The 24,317-nt window shown below is 39.4% G+C and overlaps 1 protein-coding gene across 48 annotated transcripts in view; it reads right to left on the bottom strand.

Annotated features, from left to right (window-relative positions):
- The window catches only part of Znf438 (zinc finger protein 438), a 173,805-nt gene that overhangs the window by 123,894 nt on the left and 25,594 nt on the right, over positions 1-24,317 (bottom strand). For 34 of the 48 annotated variants that reach the window (XR_013051430.1, XR_013051431.1, XM_076572460.1 and 31 more), the window contains 2 exons: positions 8,423-8,500; positions 5,264-5,350 (listed from right to left, as the gene is read on the bottom strand). The exons of 1 other annotated variant lie outside the window; for it this stretch is intronic. The gene's annotated coding sequence lies outside the window, so the exon portion shown is untranslated. Of the gene's footprint in view, positions 1-5,263; positions 5,351-8,374; positions 8,395-8,422; positions 8,501-24,317 lie in introns of those variants that run through there. 13 more of the 48 variants (XM_076572469.1, XM_076572450.1, XM_076572474.1 and 10 more) reach the window with 2 other exon arrangements.

Raw genomic sequence — 24,317 nt, 5'->3', positions numbered from 1 at the left:
TGATAGAAAAAATAAATACATCCTTCAAAGAAAAATGTAAAAACAAAAAATTCCTGACAGAAAATATCCAGGAAATCTTGGACACTATGAAAAGACCAAACCTAAAAATAATAGGAATAGAAGAAGGAGAAGAATCCCAGTTCAAAGACATAGAAAATAAATTCAACAAAATCATAGAAGAAAATTTTCCCAACCTAAAGAAGGACATGCCCATAAAAGGTACAAAAAGCTTATAGAACACCAAATAGGCTGGACCAGAAAAGAAAGTCCCCTTACCACATAATAATCAGAACACTAAACATACAGAATTAAAAAAAGGATATTAAGAGCTGCAAGTGGGAAAGGTCAAGTAACATATAAAGGTAGACCTATTGAATTACACCGGACTTCTCAACAGAGACTCTAAAAGTCATAAGGGCCTTGATTGATGTGCTCTAGACTCTTAAGAGACCACAGATGCCAGCCCAGACTACTATACCAAGCAACACTTTCCATCACCATAGATGGAGAAAACAAAGTATTCCATGACAAAGTCAAATTTAAACAATATCTATCCACAAATCCAGCACTACAGAAGGTACTAGAAGGGAAACTCCAACCCAAGCAGATTAACTACACCCAAGAAAACACAGGAAATAAAGAATGTCACACTAAAAAAAAAAAAAAAACAAAGAAAGGAAGAGCACACGTACACATACACACACACACACACACACACACACACACACACCACCACCACCACCACCACCACCACCACCAGCAACAGCAGCAATAACAACAAAATAACAGGAATTGACAATCACTGGCCATTAATATCTCTCAATATCAATGGACTCAATTCCTCCCCCCAAAAGATACAGGCTAACAGAACAGATGTGAAAACAGGATCCATCCTTCTGCTACATAGAAGAAATACACCTTAACATCAAAGATAGATATTACCTCAGAGTGAAGGGTTAAAAAAAAGATTTTTCAAGCAAATGGATCCAAGAAGCAAGCTGGTATAGATATTCTAATATCTAACAAAATAGACTTCAAACAAAAATTAGTTAAAAAAAAAAAAAGATGGGAAAGGACACTTCATACTCATGAAAGGAAAAAAATCTACCAAGATGACATTTTAATTCTTAACATCTATGCCCCAAATGCAAGGGCACCCACATTTGTAAAAGAGACATTAACAAATAACACACTGACCTTCACACACCAATAGTGGAAGACTACTATCACTAATACCCCACACTTACTAGTAGACAGATCATCCAGACAAAAACTAAACAGAGAATACTGGAACTAACATACATTATAAACCAAAAGGACCTTACAGGTATCTACAGAATATTTCACCCAAATACAAAAGAATATACCTTCTTCTTAGCACCTCACGGAACTTTCTCTAAAACTGACCACATACTCAGTCACAAAGCAAGGCTCAACAGTACAAGAAAATTAAAATGCCCCACTGTATTCTATCAGACCACCAGAGATTTAAGACTTTTTGGACACAATGAAAGTGATGCTCAAAGAAAAATTCATAGCACTATGTGTCTACATAAAGAAATAGGAGAGATCGCATACTAACAACTAAATCTCATACCTCAAAGCACTAAAACAAGAAGCAAGTACACTCAAGAGGACCAGACAGCAGGAAATAAACTGAGGGCTGACAGCAATAAAATAGAAACAAAGAGAACAATGCAAAGAATCAATGAAACAGAATTGGTTCTTTAAGAAAATCAACAAGATAGACAAACTAAAAGATGAAGAGAGAATATCCAAATTAACAAAAACCAGAAACAAAAGGGGGGATATAACAATCGATACCACACCAAGGAAATTGAGAGAATCATTAGGTCATACTTTTAAAAATTGTATTCCACAAAATAGGAAAATCTAAAATAAATGGACAATTTTTCTCAATAGATACCACTTACCAAAGTTAAATCATGATCAGATAAGCACTTTAAATAGTCCTATAGTCCCAAAGGAAATAAAAGCAGTCATTAAAAGTCTCCCAAACCAAAAAAAAAAAAAAAAAAAAAAGGCCAGGACCAGTTTTAGCTCAGAATTCTAAAAGACTTTCAAAGAAGAGCTAATGCCAATACTCCTCAAATTATTCCACAAAATAGAAACAGAAGGAACATTGCCAAATTCATTTTATGAGGCCACAGTCACCCTGAAACCTGTATCATACAAAAACTCAACAAAGAAAGAGAATTACAGATCAATTTCCCTCATGAACATTGATGCAAGAATAATCAATAAAATACTCACAAACTGAATCCAAGAACACATCAAAAAGATTATTTATCATAATCAAGTAGGCTTCATCCCAGAGATGTAGGGATGGTTCAACATACAAAAATCTGTCAATGTAATACACCATAAAAACTAACTGAAAGAAAAAAACCACATGATCATCTCATTAGATGCTGGAAAAGCCTTTGACAAAACGCAATACCACTTCATGATAAAAGTCTTGAAGAGATCAGCCACACAAGGGTCATACCTAAACATAATAAAGCCTACAGTCAACATCAACTTAAATGCAGAGAAACTCAAAGCAATTCCACTAAAATCAGAAATAAGACAATAAGACTCTCTTGTGGTGGTATTCTAATTGTACTGAAATGTGATTTTGATTGTATGTTAATAAATAAAGTTGCCCGGGGGTCAGAGCTATTAGAGCCATAGACAGAGCGTGGCAGTGGTGGCACATGCCTTTAATCCCATAGATCTCTGTGCGTTCAGGGATACAGCCAGCATTGGAGACATATGCCTTTAAGACCTGGGGGGGCTGTACATACAGACAGTGACGAGGCAGTCACATGTTTGGGTTTACAACCAATGAGAAGGCAGAATGACTATGAAACGACTTACACACAGGGAAATAGCTCTCTTTCAAGAAGCTGGGAGCACCGCAGGAGGAAGGGTAAGATTTTAGCTCTGAGCTCTGACCTCTTGGCTTTCTCTTTTACATTGGTTCTGTGTTCCTTATTTAATACAACGGTTGGTTACATCTACACTCTCCCTTTCTTGATCTATTCAATATAGTAACTGAAGTTCTAACTAGAGCAATAAGACAACTAAAAGAGATCAAAAGGATACAAATTTGAAAGAAAGAAGTCAAAGTATCGCTATTTGCAGATGATATGACAGCTGTCCAAGGGAGAACAGGACCATGCACAGAACTCATCTTCCAGTTCTCATTAGAATCCATCTAGTTTTATGCATTAAAATTAGTTAAGTTAAAATAACACTACTTAGTAACTATCTGATGTTTTAAAAACAAACAAAACAAAAACTAGAGTGCAGGTCAAATAAAACACATTTAGGGACCAAATCTGGCTCCAGGTGTCATACCTAGGAATCTCTGCCTTACATGTTTTGTTTGCTTCCTAAGTCCATTCCTCCCTTGCATGTTACCTGACCTGGTCCTAGTAGAGACATCTGCCCACTCGACCTAGGAAACAGGCAGTGCTAGCATTAGGAACCAGAATGGAGTTAGCGTCTCAGGACCAGGGAGTGTGCTCTTTGTCATGAGCTAGTGTGATAGATACAGAGGAGCTACAAACTCTTAGGAGCTCAAGACTGAGGAGGTGTACCTTTCTAGATTCAGATCTGAAGTCTTGGGTGCCCCAAATTTCTCATATCCTTCATGTATACATGAAGGGAGCACAAATGGATTAGAGTGTGGTGGTATTCTAATTGTACTGAAATGTGATTTTGATTGTATGTTAATAAATAAAGTTGCCCAGGGGTCAGAGCTATTAGAGCCATAGCAAGAGTGTGGCAGTGGTGGCACATGCCTTTAATCCCATAGATCTCTGTGTGTTCAGGGATACAGCCAGCATTGGAGACATATGCCTTTAAGACCTAGAGGGCTGTACATACAGACAGTGACGAGGCAGTCACGTGTTTGGGTTTACAACCAATGAGAAGGCAGAATGACTTTGAACCAACTGACACACAAGGAAATAGCTCTCTTTCGGGAAGCTGGGACACAGCAGGAGGAAGGGTAAGATTTTAGCTCTGAGCTCTGACCTCTTGGCTTTCTCTTTTACATTGGTTCTGTGTTTCTTATTTAATAAGACAGTTGGTTACATCTACATTAGAGTAGTTATAATTATCTTTCAGAGTGTTCTATCCTATAAAACATTAAAGTTTCCCAGAAACCTGAAAACGTTTTTGAAAGCAATTTTGTGAAAACATTTGCAAAAAGGTGACTTTGTTTTAAACCTTCAAATTACAGGCACAATAGTTCAGAGACTGGTGACATTAACTCTAGTCTAGTACATCATACTCCTACTTAGTACCTTACTGTGCTCACTGGCAATGAGGATGTACTGATGTAGTGTGAATTCTAATTGGTCATAATATAAAAACCCAGAGCCAGATATTGGGGTAAATGCTGAAAGATCAGAGAGACAAAGGAGCAAGCCACGGCCACCTCTTACCACACCAACTCCTCAGCTGAAAAGGGGCCAAGCTCCTGTCTCCACCCACGTTACATTCCTCTTTCCACCCAGCCATATGACTTCCAGTTTCCTCCTCCCTAGTGCTGGGATTAAAGGCATGTGCCTCCCAAGTATTGAGATCAAAGGCATGAGATCCCAAGTGCTGGGATTAAAAGTATGTGCCACCACTGCCTGGCCTCTATGGTTAACTAGTGGCTAGCTTCACACTCTGATCTCCAGGAAAGCTTTACTTGTTAGAGCACAAACAAAATATCACCACATATCAGAGTTCAGACCTATTTGATGCAGCACAGGTGCTAATGGCTGCTTCTGACAAATGGAAGGAAATACTCAGTGCACTACCAAGATATACTCGGACCAGGGAGGAGGTAAAAGCACAGAAATGCATTCTGGTTCACTAGTGCTGAGAACATGCAATATTAGCCAATACTAAATTTGGAAAGTTTATAGCAAGGGGCTGCACCAGTCACAGATATGTGTGGGGAGAAAAACATATGCACAAGGAAGATAGGTGCTAAGGCTGGGAAGCAAACACAGATCTGTCACCAGAAAAGCAAGCAATTGCCCAATTTAACTAACCAAAACATTAAAATGCACAGTATGACTTCAAATTTCAACTTAATACTGGAGAACAGTATGTGAACAACTACCTCATACACATGACTCTGACTCCTGGAGTAATCCTGTAGGACTGAGGCTGTGTTACTGCATATGTGGGAGGTTATTAAATGCTTCTTAATGATTATGTTAAAGGTCATATTCCTCATACACATAACCTCACTTACTATTATGAGTTAGACATGTACATGGGCAGACAATGGTCTTCTTCCATTAAAATCAAACTGGCTGGAATTACTGCTGATGTTGCCAGGCTGTAAGAAAAAAGAGATCAAATTAATGAGGATGAGGCTGTATAATCAGTTTATGATACAAACTGTGCTGGGGTCAAGGCTGATATCACCAACTCCCACATACCCAAGTATACTTTAAAATGTGACTCCTCTCCTTTTCTCATACTACCACAAACTCTAAGGCAAGCTGTTTCTTACTTCTCTTCCATTCAATGTACTTGAAAAATCAATTTATTTTAGCAAACTCCAATTTGATCATGCCACCCACTGCACAAACCTGAGGGCTGACTCCCTACTGCTAGAGGGACAGAGATCTACCTCCTTGGCAGGGCATTCTTGGCTCTCCTAAGTTTGGCCAATACTTCAAATCCATGAGTTTTCAATCTTAGCTGGATATTAAAAACTAGTAGGGGAGTTGTAAAAAATAAATAGGTTGGTAGCCCATGCCCCAGAAACTACTGAAGTTCTGAGATAAGATTCTGAGACTTGTAGCTTTAAGAAATCTGGGTGACACTTGAACTGCCAAGACTGAAGCACTTATCTAATTCCCCACCTATTACTCCACCCAACATAACCTAACTCTTCTGTTCCAGACAGTGGTGGCAGCTTGCTTGCCTCTAGCCCTCTAGTCAGGCAGACTGTCCCCAAGAATATCATTCCTTCCCTAACTCTAGTCACAGCTCCTCCACTCTTCTGAAACCCAGTGAACCCCTACCTTTAGAAACATGGCAATCCAAATGGATTGCCATTCTGGGCATCCCAAACCCACTAATTTCCTCTGTAAATTATTTTATGCAATGACACTCTCACTGGGGATGCTTCTCTAACACCTTGGGCCCTGTATTTCTCTAGCATCGTTTGTCCACACTTCCTAGCCTCTAGCTTTAACAACGATATTAAGCATAAATCAGGTACTCATGTGCACAACACTTAATGATCACTGAATAAATTAAATTCTCTTAAATTTTATGAAGTGATTTTTCTTATACCTGACAACCTAAGCTGTCAACCTTGAGGGTTGTTTATGCACACAGTGACATGTTTTTCACTAGAAGCATCATTATACCCATGTAGAAATGATAATCACTTGTTCACAAAACCTGACGTGATGTCAAATATCTATTAATGTGTTTTCCTTATAGATAGAATGATTTCCATGTTTATGTATTTCCCATGCATATGTATTATGCTATGCGTGGATGAGCAGAAAGGGACAGTAAAACAGCTCTGCATCTCTCTACACCTGCTTTAAAAGGCCCTACCAAGCAAAGGGACAGCCAAGCCCATCCTAATCCACCATGGGGAGGACTAGAGAGCCAGAGTGCTTCTCCCTCAGTTTAAGGAAGTGGTTCTCAACCTTCCTAATGATGTGACCCTTTAATACAGTTCCTTATGTGTAGTGACCTCCAACCATAAAGTTATTTTATTGCTACTTCATATCTGTAATTTTATGATTGTTATGAATCATAATGTAAATATCTGATATGTAGGATATCTGATATGCGACCCCTGTGAAAGGGTCATTCAACTCCAAGGGGTCATGACCCATGAGTTGAGAACCACTGGTTTAGAGTGTCAAGAGCCTATAGACCAATGTCTATGACACAGTCCCCAAAGCCAAGTTGCACTGGAAGAACAGTAGCCAGCATGACTACCAAAGCTCTAGCTCAGCCCATGAAGTTCATGACCCATCTCTAGAGCCTTCCAGACACAGAGGTACAGCTTCTCTACCAAACAGCATAATACATGGCAGTTGCCTAGAGTTGAAGCGGCACTGGTGCTTATGAATTAAACAGTCCTGGGAGTGCTAGCTGAGAAACTAACCACTATTTATAACATTGTTTTTGTGGAAAATGCCTTCTGCATTCCAAACAACAGATCAGACATGAACTTCAGGGATCAAGATTATTTCTGAGGTTGGAACTGACTGTATTTTGTTAATTGCACTATGTTCAGTATTCTCCTAGGCTAAGATAGCAGCCAGGAGAGCATAACAAAAATAACTAGCTGCCATGAACATGGGTCAGAAGTATCCATGAGAATCAATGCCAGAGGGCAAGATGGGAAGAAATCCAAGTACATTCTTATTTTGCTAAAGGAGCATTAATGAACACTATTACAGGCTATGGTAAATGTTATTGGAGACGAATACTAGGAAAGATCTTTAATTTGTAAACTTAACCTAGGATGGGGGACAGCAGATATAAACTTAACAAAAAAAAAAAAAACCAACAACTACATGGTAAAACACAGGAATACAAACATTAGATACAGGCAGCAGAGGTTCATGTATTTGAACACTGGAATGCTGGCTGGTGCCACTGTTTGGGGAGGTCTAGGAGGTGTGGCCTTGTTGGAGGATGTATGTCACCAGGAGCAGGCTCTGAGGTTTCAAAGCCTCACCATTCTCAGGGTGTTCTTGTCCCTTACTCCCTTCTCTCTCCAATCTTTCTCTCTCTGCTTTATGCTTGTGATTCAAGGAGTGAACTCTCAGCTTCCTGCACCAGCTTCTATACCTGCCTCCTGCTTCCACCTTGCTGCTATAGACTCTAACCCCATGGAACCATAAGCCAAAATTAACTCTTTCTTGCACAAGCTGTCTTCAGTATGATGTTTTATCACAACATAAAATTAATACCCATGGAATTAAAGAAAGAGGAAGCAGCAAATTTGGTTTAGCAGAAACCACCACAGGCATTAGAAGAGCACAAGTATCATGTATTAAAAATAGCACCATGGGCCGGGCGTTGGTGGCGCACGCCTTTAATCCCAGCACTTGGGAGGCAGAGCCAGGCGGATCTCTGTGAGTTCGAGGCCAGCCTGGGCTACCAAGTGAGTTCCAGGAAAGGCGCAAAGCTACACAGAGAAACCCTGTCTCGAAAAACCAAAAAAAAAAAAAAAAAAAAAAAAAAAAAAAAAAAAAATAGCACCATGGATTTAAGAAGTTGCTGACCTACCACTTCCCAAGACAGATTTCTTATACAAGAGAACTATAAGGTACTCTGAGAAATTTGAGAGTCACGAAGTGGCAAAGATGTCAATCACCTTTATTCTTTGCTCTGAAGTCTATCTTGAGCTAGGGCTAAGACTTACTTGAAGTAAATTGACTTAGCAAACGTCTTCTAACTTCTAAAACTTTCATATTGGGTGATGCATGACATTCATCTTTATCTGAAAGGAAATGTAATGGAAGTGTTAAAACAGGAAGAATTGATAGGTAGCTTACAGAAACTAATTAGATGACTGTACCTGAAAAGTAATAAAAATTATATGAAGCACTATAAAATTGATATCCGTTATACTATGAGTCAAGTAAGAATCTAAAATAAAACCCTAAGTCCTGCTCAGAGAATTTAAAGGTGAACTCTATATTATTCCTCTTCATTTATTTCACTTGCCTGATTTAAAGGGAAGCTTTTGAACTCTAGTCACTGTTCTGGTGAACATGGAGATACCAAGCTGACTTAACAGGCAGTTCCTGTTTTCAAGAATCTCACAAACCTCCAGAGAGATAAGCAAGAAAGAGTCCACTGAGGTAGGTCAGTCAGTGCTACAAATGATACAAGGCTTCTGGGACTTCAATGACTATGAGAAAATGAGGGAAGTCTCTGCATTCTGGGAAGAAGACAGAGATGGACAATGGGAGGCTAACAGGCAGATAAGGGGGTGGATTTGGGTTGAGATTGTATTTTAAGGAGTTAAATACTAGATTTAGCATATGGGGCTTCGATTTATATCTAAAATAAGCCACAAGGGTTTTAGTTGGAATCATATTCAAGTTTATATTTTCAAAGCATGGCTATGGGGCTAGAGAAACAGCTCAGTGGATAAGAAAATGCATTGTACACACGAGTCTGGATCCCAGCACTCATGTAAAAGGCTAGACATGGCATCCAGGGGTGCCTATAACTGCAGCATGATGAAGGGCTCTGGGGTTGGAATCAAGAGGATACTTGGGTTTGCTGGCTGCTACAGTAGCTCCAGATTCAATAAGAGACCCTGGCTTAAAGGAACAAGGTAGAGAATGATAGAGTAGAACACCTGATGTCTTCCCCTGGCCTCCACATATGTTCCCATAGGCACTCACATCCACACCCTACATTTACATGCATACATAAACACACACCTTTTTTTTTTTTTCTTGAGCTGAGGACAAAACCCAGGGCCTTGCACTAGCTAGGCAATCGCTCCCGCTGAGCTAAATCCCCAACCCCTACACACACCTTCTAAAAGAATTTGATTATTTATATACTAGAACATGGATGAGATATTGGGAGAAGACTCCATAGGCAGGGAATCTCTTTTGTTACTGCAGTAGCCATAAAGAGAAGAAATTGGCACAATGGCAACAGAAGTAAAATGTTAAAAAAGAGATGTCCTTCAGAGTGGGAACTAGATTAATGACCCCATCAATCACCCCAGCCTAACAACTGGAACCACCCTCAACCTTGTCACACAGTGACAAACACTGGTGATCTGGGCTATAATAGAGTGTCTTTCTAATCAGAGGCATTAACTATAACCTTAAGAAATCTGTTCTCGAACATCAGAGCCCAATCTGTGACCAACAGACACATCACACTCATCTGTCTGAAAGGTCAACTTCAGAATGGTCTCTGTGACTGCTTGCACTGCTCTGAGTTAGTGTTTGTTCATCTCATAAATAGTTTATTCATGTGAGGATGGGATTTGACACAGATTGCTATCTACCAATGAAAGAAAGGCAAAAGAAGGGGTGGGGGGTTGCCCTGCCCTGTTTCGTCTCCTTAGAGAAGAAAGCAGACTGAGATGAACTCAATGGTCACTTGTGATCAATTTCAGAAAGACAGTGAAAGAAAATAAAAAGCTTCTATGAATTGGGAAATTTAGAAGAAAGAAGTGGAATTAGTTAATAACTTTTGTGTATTTATGATTATCATCTAAAATCTTTTTAGGGCAGATACAAATTTTAAAATTATTAAGCTATATTTTAAAATTATTTTAGGTTACCTAATACCAAATGGCCAGCCCTGAAAACATGCACAGGAGTAGCAGGTTACTGAGCAGGTCCTACTTAGAAAAAGAAATGTGTGTGTGTGTGTGTGTGTGTGTGTGTGTGTGTGTGTGTGTGTGTGAGAGAGAGAGAGAGAGAGAGAGAGAGAGAGAGAGAGAGAGAGAGAACAATTAATTTAAAAGAGGTTATGACTCTGAAAAAGAACAAGGAAGGGTAGATGGATATGTTTGGAGAAAGGAAAGGAAATGATATAATTATATTATAATCTCATAAAATAGTTTAAAAAGTGAAAGAATATACTTTCTCTTAGGAGCTAATACTAGTTTCAGCAGCTGCTCAGGGTCCAGCAAATGCTACTCTCAGCCTAAAACAGAGAAACTTCTCTATATAATGAATGACAGTGAATAAAGCCATGCATGGCTGATCAGTGTGCTGAGAAAAGTGACAGTTGATGTTCAGCCCCAAACAGGACTCCAAGACTCAGGGAATATCTAGGAAGAAGAGGCAGAAAGAATGTAAGAGCTGAATGATAGATAGAAGTGCTGTGGGATGCTATCTTGTAGGCACAACAGAGTCAATGTAATCATGACATCACAGCAGTTTCAGCTGACTGCAATAGGCCTGCACTACACTGGGCCTTAATATTCAATTGTGGATAGGGGAGAGGTTCATGGAGCCCTACCCTCCCTGATGATTGGTTACCAATGGATTCTGGAAGAAGGGTAGCCATTATCTCCAGTTATCTATTCACTGGTGGGCCTACCAAGCTTCAATGGACAGCTCAGCTCCACACCCATTGACATGACTATTGTTGGTTGCCAAGTTGACTATATCTGGAAATCATCTAAAATCCAAATGGTTGGGAACACCTGTAAGGGATTTTTTTTCTTAATTAAATCATTTGAAGTGTGAAGACCCACTTCTAATCCAGATCTTTGAGTTGAGAAGATACACTTTTAATCCAGATCTTGTGAGGTGGGAAAAATCCACCTTTAATCTGGGCCACCTTCTGCTGGCAGCCTATATAAGGACATGGAAGAAAGAAGCTTGCTCTCTTTCTTGCTAGAAAGTCTATTCCTTCACTGGTATTAGAGCCTACTTCTTTGGGATTCTGGCATACACTGAAGACCAGCTAAGACATTCAGGCTCATTGACTGAACAACTACTGGATTCCTGGTCCTCCCATAGGTACATAGCCATTGTTGGATTAGCTGGACCACAGCCTGTAAGCCATTTTAATAAATAAATCCTCTCTCTCTCTCTCTCTGTGTGTGTGTGTGTGTGTGTGTGTGTGTGTGTGTGTGTGTACACATTCTCTAAGTTCTGTTCCTCTAGAGAAAATATACCTATGATAATACAACTGACCCCAGTTAAACTCAGTCAGTCACAAAACAAAACAAAACAAAAAAACTTGAATGGCAGAAAGGGACTTGAAGAGAGGGGCAAAGTGCTTAAGGAAATCTATGAAGGATGGAGGGTGTAATCATAAAATACTATATACATGTATGAACTCTGTCAAAGAACAAATTTAGTAAGTTATATAAGAACAAACAAAAATCCCCAAGTGATCTGATAGTAACCAGCATTAATATATTCTTTAGGAATGGCTGTGAATTTGTCTCTCCTCTGTGTCTACACTGAAGGAGTGCCTGCTGGATTCCAGCCACAATACTAAAAGGTGGGAAGACACAGACACAGTAAAATACAACTGCTCTCCCATATGAATGATCAAAAACCAAGTAAGGAAGAGCACAGTGTATCAATGGCAACCACGAAGCATGTATAGGATACCAGGCTAGCATAGTGTGAGATAGGATTTTTATCAATTAGATTTCCTTTATTTCATATGACAAATTGATTTCTGAAAGTCATTTACAAATCTTGGTATTTTCTAAACAAAGTAAGTTTACATATGACAGAGAAGCTAGTACTCAAAAGTTTTAAGTAATCTATTATAAGTAAATTTTTTTCTTTTTCTTTGTATTCTTAAGGTCACAAAAGGAGTTCAGACTAAAAGAAAAAACATAGAAATAGTAAAACAAAACAAAACAAAACAAAAAACCTGTCTCCTACCACCTCAACCTGCTCTGTTCCCCTGGAGATAACTTTTAACATGTTTGGTTAACTGCTGATCATTGAGAGCAACATGGCAGCAAGCTTCAATGACACTGTGTGAGACACTTGTCATACATGTGCAGTGTGTGTGAGACACTTCAAAACCTGCTCTGCAGGAGATTTTAATAAGCATTTCTAAAGAAGAGGGGAAAGAAATTAGAAGGATGGAGTGGGTGTGTCAAAGCTCGAATGCAGGAAATCTGTGCTATAAAAAATACAAAAGCACACTGTGATTACTCTCAAATCCCCTAAAATTAGCCAACACACCCTTTAATCATGGAATACCAATTGACATCTTGAAAGACTCCAGATCGTTACAAAACAGTGTGGGAAGTTAGATGGTTCATTGGCAGCAACACATGCAATTGGACAATGGGCATACCCAGAAGCAGACACAGGCCATGTGAACTGCCCCCTGGCAGCAGACCTAGAAACCAAAGCTGCAGACTGTCTAAATGTGTCGGTGCTGAGCCTGCTGTGGTTTCTGTGCTGCTGTCCCTGTGACCAAGAAATGGAAACATCCATCTGCAAAGCCTGATGCTAAACTAAATGCACTGGGTATATTTGCCTTTATCAAGTAAATACAATCAAAGGTCTCAAGAGAAAAAATTAAATTTGTTTTACAAAACCAAAAGGTATAGCTAAATATTTTGTGAGATGAATATAAGAATTGCTTATTATAAAACAATCAGAAGTAAATAAAATTCCTAGGGAATTATATTTCTAATGATTTCAGCTCCATATATATGCAAAAGTAGTGAATTTGGAAATACTTCTTTTTATGTTCAAATTCAAATCAAGACATCACTCAGCTCTGTGCAGTTGATCTTGCCAGTGAGGTTAGATGGGCCATTCTGTAGTCATAAATTTTACTTCCCAATATTTCTTCCTAGCTTCCTGCTGAAATGTTTAACTGGGAAAGAGAATGTGAGATGGTTTTCCTACTGAACTGATCCTAAGGTAGCTAAAGGAGCTAATGTACGTCATGGGCAGAGGCTTCTTTGAATTCCACTGCAGAACAAAGAGCAAGTAAGTTTAAGATGGAGAGAAGTCTAGCATGAAGCAGGGCATGTGTAACTATCCCCCTGTTTATAAATGGCTCCCCATTTCTTTACATCCAGACCACAACTGTTTGTTCAATGTCGTATTCACACTTCCTCTACAAATCTTTCACCACTTCCTTATCCCAGTCCAAATGACTTCCCCTCCCCTCAGCCTCTCACTTTACACATAATCATACCTAATTTACTTTAGGCTAGTTACCTTTGGACTAGACCACTTACTGAAGGAACCTTAGATGGAGGAGTAAGATTTCTCACATCCTTGGGGAGGCCACATTGGAAGGCACAATGCTCACATTAGCATTCAGCCAATATCTGCTAATTTACTGGTACTGTTATTTAATGCTTTTTCTAGAAACAGTTAATCCTTGGGAGAAATTTGTGCTTTCTATTGTAAAAATTGTGAATTTGCTCATAGCTTGGGCAATATTCATAGGTTGTATCTGAAGTAATTGTTCACTACGTCCTTGTTGTTGTTGTTTTCTGTGACAGCAGTATCTTGACTAGCCCAGTGATATACAGACCACCTAAGGACTTTGGGTGCAGAATGTTAGGATGGAATTAACTGCTTCATGGCAAAAAGATTCTAAGCAGTGTCTACCATTTGAGGCTAACAGAAAGGGTGAGGACAACAGATTTAGAAACACACATAAATATGCACGTATGGATCAAGAATCTACAAAAAGCAATTTACACTATCATTCATTCAAAAAACTTGTTACTGACACCTATTATATAACAGCTTCATACTACACCAAAGAACTACAGACAAATGAGAAACATCAAGCATTCCTGTTGACTCCCCAAAGATGCAAACATAAGAAATCTAAGGACTTATCTACCCACGTCCACATAAAATTGCATCACTTGTGGGTAAATTGCATTACAGTTGATCACATTGTAAACAGCTGATTTTGCCAAAGTGACAACAAACTGACATCGTCCTAGAAACTCCTTTGCTTTAACTCCTGTCCCCCAAGTCTTTAGGCTCCAAGATACTGAAAGAGAACAAAGGTCTGCTATAAGCAGTGGGATCCAATATGCCAAGAGAGCTATGTCCTAGTGGAAGCTGAGATGGGACAGAATGGTCATACGTGCTTGCTATCCTGTGGACACATTCAGACTTCATGGCATTAAATTTCTTCTAAAGCTTAATCGAGAAAGGCAAAAACAGAAAACATTTCTCCAGCCACAAAAATACATGTATTTAAAATTACGGAATCAAAATGGGCTGCTGTATATTTTTAAATCTAGAAAGAAGTGAGTACCTGTTCTTCTGAACTGTCAAAAAATCAGACGTGTTGCCACTTTGTATTTGATGCAACTTCAGATGACTGACTAAATAACTGGCTAAAGTGTGATGAAAAGGTCAAAATGTGCTCCTTTAGAATTGAAACACATTTCTCCAGAGTGGCTTTAGGAGGAAGAATGTAGAATCTAAAAGACAACTTGTTTGCATTCAGACATAAAGGCTCTGGATCAAAACAGGCAGAGTGAACTCCCTACAGAATTCATCTGACAACAAACACAGTTGTTAGACACCAGTTTAAAAACCTACAACACAGTTGTTAGACGCCAGTTTTAAAACCTAGTATGTTACTATTCTGTTGTTTAAATCGAAGGCTTCCTTCTGGAACTGCAAAGCAGGGAGATGGCCTATCTCACGGAGAATGTGACTGCTACACTTGAAACAGGAGGTTGCTCGCCTACATAATCACCTGGGACAAACTTGGCCAGTGCAAGCAGGCCAGAAGGTTAAAGGAGCCTGGGAACATTTAACATCGTGAAGGAATTACAGCTCAGGAAGATCAGAGGGAGCTGCACAGGAAATGTGAACAGTAACCCTTTTATATCTTTGAGCCTCTTCCTATTGCCTGTGATAAATGGAGTCCTACTGCTTGAACATACACAAGCCAGGAGCGTGTGGACAGGAAAGAGAAGGCATTTTATCCACACACATCAGAGCAGAACATAAATCTACAATGACATGATGACATGGTGCTGCTCTAGAAAACAGACATTGGCTTTTAATTCTAACTGCCACATATGTGCTGTATCACTGCCTTATCCAAGAAAAATGAGAAGAGTGGGCGGGAAGGGAGGGACAGGATAGCTGGCAGGCTCATCACAAGTGGGGAAACATGGAACCTGAAAGCTGACCAACAAATAGGCCTCCACCCTGGCTGACAGTTAAACATCTTGTTCCCAGTCAGTCTTCAGGGAAAGCATTCTTTCCATAATAAATAATGAGACCCAATCAGACATTTTTATTCTATTCTTTATCTACTCTATGTAAAAGTTTCTTCAATATTCTAAGCCAGAAGCTTGATGATTCAACTGATTATAGACTGTTTTAAAGAGTAGCTTAGCTAAGAAAGCTGAAACATTTCTAGCTAATTTGGGAAAGCAGATGAGACTGTGCAGGTCTTAGGTATCTTTACAAGGCCCTAGTTGGGATTTTTTCTTAACATATCTGCTTTTGGCAAAGAGGAAAAGCTCAGTTTAAATGAACAGGTGCAACTGAAAGATACTAATTAAACATAACATGCACAAACACACACATTCTTCAGATGGTGGGGGCAACAAAATAGAGGGGAATAAAGGCTATTTCCAAATGGATACGCTTAAATATCAAATGGAACTCCACAGACCCCTCTGAAAGAAATCTCACTTTTCCCACTGACTTAACTTTAGAATAGATGATCTCCTATGAAAATCAGGCAAACCAAACCAAACCTGAAAATGAATATGGAGATAGCAAAGCAAACCACCAAGGAGAGTCGTAAGAACTATCCAGAAGGGTGAAGATTAAAACCAAAGAACATTTTCACAGCGAAGTGCCTTCTTCAAGGCCCACAGGTTTTTTTCCCCTAGTAATTACTTTCAGCACACACTTTCTCTTCCTGTTGAGTGTTATGTGAATGGTCCTATCTAGCATTCAACCAGAAGAAGCTCTGATTGATGTTTAATTGGCATTCAGTATTTGTTAAAAGACACAGCAATAGGGCTTCTTTTGCTATTCTGAAAATAACAGAACCATACAGTAACTTCTTTTGTGTAGCAAAGCACGAAAGCAAGCAGGTTCAGTCCTATGCATAGAGACATCAGTGACAAAGGCATTAAGGAGTCCTCAGTTAGGGCAAACAAGTATGTCACATGCTAGAGGCACTTTTGTTCAGCACTGAGCGATGCACCCATGTAATCTCAACCCAGTCACTGCATAAAGTGAATACTACTATCACTTGGTTAAAGCAGTATAACAAGGCTTGTTCAAAGGCTGTCATTGGTTAAACAGCAGGGAGGAGTTAGACATTTCTGATAGCTAGCCCATTCACTAAAAATCCTTATCATGGAATGTTGAAATATCCTCAACCAAACTCCCCCAAACCAGTTACATATAAGCACTGTTTCCTTCTCAGCCTACCTAATATTACTCCCGCCCAACAGTTCCTAGAACAGCTGAGTTCCCTCTGCAGCAATGATTCTCTTCATACCAGTATGACCAAGCCCCATAACAGAAGGCACCTTTCAGAAACAAATGTCCTTCAAACTAGCCTAATAGGTCCTACAACTCTCTCCTAAATAAGGATATCATCACAGATGCAGGCTTCTAAGCTATCATCTACTGAGGAAATGTCTAAGGCTGCATCCCTCTCTAGAATGAGGCATGCTGCCACCTCATTCCTGAATCCCAGCCTTCCTATCTCCAGCCTCTGGCCCAGCACACACTGGACTCCATGAACCTGACAAAGGCCAGAAGTGCACATGTAACAAAAAGCTCTCTTCTTACCAGCTTCTAAAAGGCATTCTTTTTAAAAAGAAACTTTAATTAGAATGTGCAATATTAGGTTTCATTACAGCATTCCAAAGAAAATGTGTTTGTTTATTCCTTTCCCCCATCCTAGTCCCCATCCAACCCCTTAAGCTTCCTTTCTGCTTTCATGTCACTTTATAAAAAAGCATTCTAAAAGTTTTAGTCTTAAGATGCAAAGTTTCCAGCATTAGTAACATAATATAAAGGAAGATGAAGGTGGAATTTTACCACAGTAGATACCAGATGCTATTTGCTACTAGTGATATTATCTAGAGTAGGAAAAGCAAAACATAGGACAAATGGTCTTATTACAATGAAGCAGCAATTGGTATAATCTGGTCCCCTGTAACCATTTATTTAAAACAAAATTGCTATTCCATAGTGAGGGGTGCGTAGTTACGTGCATGTATATACAGGTATTTACATGATTTGGAAGAACAAATGATAAAATGATCCCTGGGAAAATGGAAAGATCATAAAGAACTTTGGTCTGATTTATAATGCTTAAAAAAAGCAACAGCATTTTATCTTTCTAAAAGAAGTATCTTATAAACTTTTAGTTTCATTATTAGTCTCAGTTTTACATTTAAAAACAGTGTATTTGTTTGTTGATGGATCTCGGTTTCTAAAACCTCACTCTTTTTCAGCAGTGACATACACAGTTGTTACACAATGCTCAATAATCCTCTTAGTGGCCTCCCTAGTGCTGTATTAACACCCACTTATACCAAAAAGAGCCATCCCCACAATTTTATGAACTTTTAAAACCACTGAACACATTTAATCAAGGAAGAAGGAGGATTTCAAAGTCCAGGAAACCATAAATCAAAATAGTCCTACATAAAAAGATTACCTTTTCCCTTTAAATTGTGTATGTGTTTACATTTAATAAGCCACACACAGAAAGTCAAATAAGGCTTGGTTCTTTTTAAAAGGCCAAAAGGTGTCTACTTAAAACTATCCTAACAATTTCAATGTCCTGAAGGTTGCTGTAATGAAAACCCTCTTCTCCTAGGCTCTTCCTAACTTCTCAACTTGGCTGTATCATACTGGTACTGCTTTTAAAAATTCTAACTTTCCTCTGTGTTCCAGGCCACAACTGACTTTTCATCCCATTCCTTTTCCAAGCTTCAGATCATCTAGATTTGGGTTCATAAAGTGGTGACAAAGCAGGTCACCAAAGCACAAATTATCTCCCTAAGAGTAGCCAGGATTGGGCCTCCCAGACATGGACATAAGCCCTGCCAGATAGGCCTAGCCTGGACCCATCAATTTACACAGCTGATGTACAAAGTAAAGGCTTCTTGTACAAAAAGACACTGCCATTCCAGGAGATAATGGCTAAAAGAAGTAGCCTCTGCCTAAGATAGGAAGACTCTGGGCTGAACAGGAAACTCCCACTAAAAAAAAGAAGATGGGTGCAGGAGGTTAATCTTTTTAGGTGCATTTAAAATGCAGGAAAAGCCTGTCTATGAATTAGTGAAGAACAATGCTGATCGAAAGGCATCATCCTTTAATTTCAAATAAAAAACTCTGGACATAATTCGTAGGCAGCATAGGGCACCTCAATCATGACCATCATCTTTGTCTTCAGTTTTATTTCTAGAAACGGAATGGGCAACACATGTATCATTAAACTCTTCTCCCAGATGCTAAACTATGAATCTTATGAATATCAAATAGCTACAACCACAAAAGTATCAAACTCTGGTTCCTCTATCAGTTGACTTCTTTCATTCAATAAGGCTGAGTCCTAATGTCTAGCAGAAGAAGGAGATACCGGTGCTTGAGTATGCTGGGTTCTAAGAACACATCCAAAGCTAGCTGCATCCTTTATTCTGGTGATTCACCCTGTTTTACCTATGGACTCAACCTCTGCCTGGAAAACACTCTGCAGTTCCATTAGCTAGTACAGGACCTAACCCAAAGTAAATGCCACACAAACCTGAATGACACTTATCAGACACTTGCTATTTACCTGTCTGACTCACTCGAGTTCCCTGGACAAGGCCATTCTTGGCCGAGCTCCACAAATGCAAATGGCCCTTAAAAGTATATCATATACACCTGTTAATCTAAGTTTATACTTTACTTAATTTTAAAATTTTTTAAAATTATTCCTGGCAAACTTTGTTTACTAAAACAAGACAGTTCCTGAAAACTTTCACAGAAGCTCTTAAAAGAGTGAACTGAGCCTACCTTTTTGTCCTCAATGTGATGATGAAAGAGAATACCTAATACAATCTGCATGGCCTTTTTCTGTGCTGGCCTAGACAGGCTTTCTTGATGGCTGTTCCTCCAAGATTTGGACAGAGTAAAAACTCTTCAAAACCAATCGCCCTGTGACTGCTGTGGGGCTTTCATTCGCCATCACTGTGTCAGCTCCTTCCCAATCAAGACCTTTTTATCATTGAAAGTTCTGCCAATCCTGCTCATGACCATGCTCAGATAAACTCTGAGTATGCAACCAGTACAGGCAGCAGACTCTCACTGCTTCTGGGAAACACTTTCAGAGCTAAACACCTTTCCAGCCCTCAGGAGTTTATCAGAGAAAACAACTGTCCAGTGTGACCTGAGACTGATATGTTAGCACCATGGGTAATCTCCCAGTGTCCTCCATCCTAATATACACCCCATCCCAGTGGAGTCCAGACAAGCATCTTTTCTCGTTTTTCTCAGGGAACGATGACATGTTAACATTCCTCCTGGTCACTCTAGTACAATCACTTGCAGGTGTTGGGACTGGGAAGAACACCACCACAGGCTCCCTTAGCTAGTGTTAGGTCAGAGCACAACCAGGAGACTCCCAGGCTCCTTCTTCTCATCATCCTTATTCACAACAGCAAGTGAGTTCTTCCTCTTGACTCATACTAGATCCAACTGGAGGCCCAGAAGAGATGAATACTTTGCCATGGCCTCATGAGAAAAGTGAGCAAAGCCAGGTCTTCCCCACCTCCATAACCATGCCACACCAAATTGAGTCTCTTGCCAAAAGCCTCATCCTGACCCAGCATCCTGGTGAGGCTGTTCCCAGCATTGCCTCCCTCTTACATTTTGGTAGTTCAGCCACATAATTACCTGCTACAAAAGATGAGAAATACAGGGCTCATATCTGGAAATAATTTAGTGATGTTACCATTAGTAACTGCATCTTTTCCCACCCACGCCCAGACAAGGATATTTATCTTCAGAGAACCTCTTCCCCTAAATGGTGTCCCAAATGTTCTGAAAAACCTGGGAAAGCCTATTTAGGCACCTTCATGACAGAGAAAGTTGCCCACTTGCAGAGGTCACGTGACTAGGTAGAGGTAAGACAGGGATAAGAGTACATCCAAAGTAGTAAGAGGACAGTCCCACTGGCAAAACAATGCAAGTTTCAATGCCAGGCACAGTGTTATCTCAGGGATGACACCGGCAGGGACACCCCAGAAAACAAGGCCACAGGTTGATGAAGTAACGGTACCGCTTCTCATAGAAGCCACTCCCATCACTCTGACAACCCAAACTCACTCTAGACCTTACCCTTCACTATAGGAAATAGCAAATGCAAAATCTGAATTCCAACTCGTTTCCTGCTTGTTTTCCTAGTATAATGAGGAAAGCAACAGCATAAAGGGGGCAACAAAAAAGGAAAACAATGATCATTTGAAGGTGCAAGACAGGAACAGATCAGAAAATACTGGGACTAATAAGGTACAAGAATACATGTTTAACAACTTTCTTAAAGCTCATCTTGACATCTATTTGGAAAAACTAGCAATTTATTTAAGACTGTGACAATATTAGGGTTTCATAATCCTTATGCCCATAGAAAAAGTAATGAAAAAAAATTACTAAAAACTACAATGTAGTAACTCTCTAAGATTAAAACCTCAGATCATATCAAGGAAAACCAAGAAGCAAGTAAAATTCTTAAACATTTAGAAAAATTAAAAGGTAACCATCTGATCTTGCTTTTTTCATTTATCTTTATTTTTTTTGGCACAGGAACAGATATAGTCCAGGGCCTTAAACATGCTAAGAACAATCTCAGCTTCCTATGATTCTTGACTATTTAATTTAAAACTTTGAACTGCATTAAGCAAAGATAAAACTTAAAACATTAATAAAAACCCTCAAACACAATGCAGATAAGGACTTCTAAAAATTTGTTTGTAGACGTATTTCTTGTTTGTATGAATGAGCACCAAGTGCACACAAGTGCCCACAGCAGCCAAAAGAGGGCATCTGAACCCTTAGAACTGGATTATAGCAGTTGTAAGCTGCCTGATGTGGGTGCTGGGAACCAAATCCAGGTCCTCTACAAGACCACCAAGCCACTCCAGCCCTGGAAACAAGGATTTAAATATTCTTGCTGGCACACTGACACATACTTGTAACTATAACACCCAGGAAGCTGAGTCAGAAGGATTGTGAGTCAGAGTCTACCCTTGGTTATACAAGACCCTTTCCGTGTACAGGTAGACAACCTATTAAACGCAGCAGGCCACAAACAAAATGAAAATAAAGTGATCTGTTAGGGAAAAGGGGGTTGATGGGATGGGGAATGGGATTAAAAACGATAAGGAGGAAGAATATGATCAAAGTACATTGTGTATATGCAGTGAAATTGTAAAAGAAAAATAAAAACAAGTCCCCAGCATATTGTTTCTTATTTGTGTATTTAACTAACGACTTTCAACATCAGTCCCCACTAAACCAATATAATTATTAAGAGAAAAAAATCAGTAGGATTTTTTAACAGGTAACAGGTAGCAAACGTTTTCTGTTGAGCTGTTAGAACTGAAAATGTTAATAATTTTAATAACTGTATCTACTAGATATGTAAGCTATTAGAAATGGAAAAATTTCAGATACACAAGAGTAGAATAAATGTAGTCGTCAAGCCCATCACTCAGAGGATGATAAATTAGAGGATCTGAGTGGTCAATATGAATCCCAGTGGTACAAGGTTAGGTAGAGGCTGTCCTGGCTATGGTGAGGGTGTGGGGTTTATGGGTCAATTTAGCTGCTTAAAAATGGAAATATCTAAGAACAAAAAGGCAAGCACTGATAGAGAAAAGCGGTCAGTATGGCAGATTAGTGTGAGAGACTGTCAGGGCTGTGGCCTTGCAGTAAGGATGATGACGGATGGTATGGATGCATTCTGGAAAGATGAATGTTAGCATCTGTTTAACACACCTGTACCATTTTGTCTCCCAGCCAATTGCCTGAGACTATGTGACTGCATCCCACCTGTCAGACATGCACCCAACCATTCCTTGTATCCTAATTCCTGAATCCAAGTCCCAAGCTGACTAAGAGCTTCTGTGGTCTCACACTGACAGGGTCACAGGGTGAGCATTTCTCTAGAGCTGTTTTAGAAGTTCATGGCATATAATCAGTGAACAAGTATTTGGCAATTAGTGGAGACAAGAATACCTAAAATGTTGGGATATCGTAAGATGAGCCCAGTCAAAACTGAAACAAGAAACAAGAGACCTTACCCAGGCTGGGCACCCCCAGACAATCTGCTCTGGGTCACTCAATGTGAGCAACCACTTGCTTAAGAAAAGGTGAAGTTTAGCCGGGCGGTGGTGGCGCATGCCTTTAATCCCAGCACTCGGGAGGCAGAGCCAGGTGGATCTCTGTGAGTTCGAGGCCAGCCTGGGCTACCAAGTGAGTCCCAGGAAAGGCGCAAAGCTACACAGAGAAACCCTGTCTCGAAAAACCAAAAAAACCAAAAAAAAAAAAAAAAAAAAAAAAAAAAAAAAAAAAAAAGAAAAGGTGAAGTTATTTGAAGTTTGCCACGTGTCAGCATATCCCGGAAGCTGTATCAGCACAAATCAAATTGTGAATAATACAGAAGGACCTTGTTTTCACTGCCTGAAGTCTCAAGGACAGTCTTGAAGATAGCTTGACACCTGTTACTCTTCCAGCCTGATATGTGAAGGGGGCTTCAATTTATCTCAGAGATTTATCTCTGTGGTGAGATACAATGAAGTAACAAACATAAATGCCTGGTAACAGGAAATATATATTAGCTATTCTCATGTTATACTTTGATGTTCACAAAATGACAGCCAGCTGAATGGTGAACAAGTCCCCAAAGCAACATTTTTAATGCTCTTTGGTTGGTTGGCTGGGTTTTGTGAACTATTACATAATTAATGGGATTTAGCATTGACCTGGAAAAAAATAACAAAACTCCCTTTTCTTCTGAACTTTGATGCCAAGATTAAAACAATCATGTTTTATAGCCAAGAAATAAAGCTGTGAATTCTGCCAAGTGATGGTGGCACACACCTTTGATCCCAGTACTTGGGAGGCAGAGGCAGGCAGATCTCTGTGAATTCAAGGCCAGCCTGGTCTACAGAGCTACTTCCAGGACAGCCAGAGATACACAAAGAAATCCTGTCTTGAAAAAAAGAAAGTTGTAAATTCTATTAACATGAGATTAGTAACACCAGCTATGGATAAAGACTATCAAACAAAAAAAGGAAACTTTAAAACCTGACAACTTACTCTGGGCCTACTGTTTTAAATAACTATATCCTTTAAGTATAGTTCTATTTCACTTTATGAAATTTAACTAAATCATTACAGTTGGCAACAAAGGCAGGAAACCGTTTACACGACCAGCATGGCTATTTTACTCTGATTAATGAAAATTACGTAATAGTTTTGGCAAACTACAGAGTGTTCTTTCTACAGTCTTTGAAAAGTTACCATGCTACAGACAATTTTGGAAACTGAGAATTTCCACTACCTTGGCAGCAATCAATTATGTATTATTTTAGTTCAGTTTCAGAAATGGCTCTGTAAGGGTTATGTTCATCTTCACTCATATCCATTAACAACAGAAAAAAGATGTCTAGTATTTGTTGGAGAAACTCAAGAAAGTGTTACTGTAAAGAAATGACCCTGAGGACTCAATGTCAAATCACAAATCCTTTCATTGGCCATTTTGTCTCCAAATCATACACTAATAAAGGAAAAAATAAACAAAACAACCCAAGTAGTGCA

Source organism: Peromyscus maniculatus, chromosome 5, assembly GCF_049852395.1.
Source record: "Peromyscus maniculatus bairdii isolate BWxNUB_F1_BW_parent chromosome 5, HU_Pman_BW_mat_3.1, whole genome shotgun sequence".
NCBI classification, from domain to species: Eukaryota; Metazoa; Chordata; class Mammalia; order Rodentia; family Cricetidae; genus Peromyscus; species Peromyscus maniculatus.
This window is presented reverse-complemented; position numbering and strand designations above follow the sequence as displayed.